Below are 2249 nucleotides of genomic sequence, written 5' to 3'. Positions count from 1 at the left end.
CTATGATAACAGGCAAGGTTTCAGACTCTCCTAGAAAAGCATATTTTAAATTTTCTGGCAAAGGTTTAAGGTCTAACTTTGGAGACTCGGAAATTGATTGAACATGATCTAAGGGTGAAAAGGGTTGAACTTTGGTTTCATTTAAGGGTATAGACTCTAACAAATAATTCACATCATCATTAAAATCATCAATATGCAAGTTCATACCAAAGTATTTTTCACAGAAATCAAGTAAGTCATTTCCATCATCTTCACACATACTCTCTATCATGTTAACTCCATGCACTTCCTCACACTCAACAGATTTAGCAACATTAAAAACATTTAATTCAACAGTCATGTTTCCAAAAGATAATTTCAATACACCATTACAACAGTTGATAATTTCATTAGATGTGGATAAAAATAGTCTACCTAGAATGATGGGTATTTGAGCATGAGAATTTTCAACAGGTTGAGTGTCAAGAACAATAAAGTCCACAGGGAAATAGAATTTATCCACTTTAATTAAAACATCTTCTACAATACCTCTAGGGATTTTCACTGAACGATCGGCTAATTGAAGTGTTATAGAAGTTGGTTTTAATTCTCCTAGACCAAGTTTCCTATACAGAGAATAAGGCAGTAAATTCACACTAGCTCCTAAATCAAGTAAAGCTTTGTTAATAAAATGATCGCCAATGATGCATGAAATTGTTGAACAACCGGGATCTTTATATTTCACAAGGCTTTTATGTTGAATTATGGAGCTAACTTGTTAAGTTAAAAACGCCTTTTTTGGAACGTTTGTGTTTCTTTTAACAGTGCAAAGGTCTTTTAAGAATTTAGAATAGGCAGGGATTTGTTTAATGGCATCTAAGAAAGGAATGTTGATGCTTACTTGTTTGAAAACTTCTAAGATGTCACTATATTGGTTGCCTTTCTTGAGTGGAATTAATCTTTGTGGAAAAGGAGCTTTTGGGATGGAAGGAAGGATTTGAGCATCATCTTTTGAAAGGTCATTTGTGTCAGAACTTTGGGGTTGGCTTTGATCTTTTTCAACTTAAGGTATGTAATCGGGTTTGACACTTTGTTTTCCGGACCTAAGAGTTGAAATAGACTTAGCTTCTTCTTTATGACTAGAAGATCCTATTTCATATTGGCCTTTAGGATTTGGGATGGGTTGGCTAGGAAATCTTCCTTTTTCTCTCTCGGTTACAGCATTAGCAAGTTGACCCAATTGTGTCTCGAGTTTGGCAATGGATTGAGACTGATTTTGTAAGATTTGTTGGGTGGATTGCATGAATTGTTGTAATGTGTCTTCTAAGGAAGGTTTTCTTTGTGGAGGGTAAGGTTGACTTGGTTGGGCATGATTTGGATTTGGCATGTTGAATTGGTTTCCTTGATTCATTTGTGGTTGGTTTTGTCTCCATGAAAAATTAGGATGGTTTCTCCAATTTGGATTGTATGTGTTGGAAAATGGGCTATCAGAAGAAGGTTTACCATATGAATGTAATGCATTAGCCTCTTCAGAAAATGTTTCAATAAAAGAAGGACATGATTGAGCATTATGACATGAACTAGCACATAAAGAACAAACATCTTTTTTAGGTTGCACATGAGAATTCATAGATTGACTTATTACTAAGGCTTCTACTTTTCTTGCTAATTTATCAAATGATGTTCTTAAATCACTTTCTTCTTTTATTTCATATTTTCCTTCTCTTTTTGGTGAAGGGTTGGCTCTAGACCTAGGCTCAGAATAATTCCATTGTTGTGAATTAACAGACAATTCTTCAAGAGCGTCCCAAGCCTCTTGCCCTTGCAATTTTAAAAAATTTCCAGTATGCATAGATTGAATCATTTGTCGGTTTGAAGCGGTTAAACCATCATAAAAATATTTTACAAGTCTCCATTTTTCAAAACCATGGTGGGGACATTTTAATAATAAATCTTTAAATCTTTCCCAACATTCATAAAATTCTTCGTTATCTATTTGATAAAATTCGGAGATTTCTCTTCTTAAACTATCAGTTTTGGACATGGGGAAAAATTTAGCCAGGAATTTATTAAAAAGTTGATCCCAAGTAGTTATGGTTCCAGTTGGAAGTGAGTTTAACCAAGCTTTGGCTCTATCTTTTAAAGAAAAAGGAAACAACCTAAGTTTAACCGACTCATCTGAAAAATTTTGAAAACGAAAGGTTGAGCAAATTTCCAAAAAGTCTTTTACATGCATGTATGGATCCTCTCTTTCTAAACCATAAAATGAT

The 2249-nt window shown here is 34.0% G+C and overlaps 1 non-coding gene across 1 annotated transcript; it reads left to right on the top strand.

Annotated features, from left to right (window-relative positions):
- Positions 1–1901: 1901 nt before the first annotated feature.
- On the top strand, positions 1902–2008 carry LOC133813073 (small nucleolar RNA R71). Its single transcript, XR_009884118.1, has one exon. It is a non-coding gene; the product is annotated as a small nucleolar RNA R71 (small nucleolar RNA).
- The last annotated feature ends 241 nt before the right edge of the window (positions 2009–2249 follow it).

The sequence above is a fragment of the Humulus lupulus genome, chromosome 1, assembly GCF_963169125.1.
Source record: "Humulus lupulus chromosome 1, drHumLupu1.1, whole genome shotgun sequence".
In the NCBI taxonomy this organism is placed as follows: domain Eukaryota; kingdom Viridiplantae; phylum Streptophyta; class Magnoliopsida; order Rosales; family Cannabaceae; genus Humulus; species Humulus lupulus.
The sequence above is the reverse complement of the archived record's forward strand: the minus strand, read 5'-3'. Positions and strand labels throughout refer to the sequence as shown.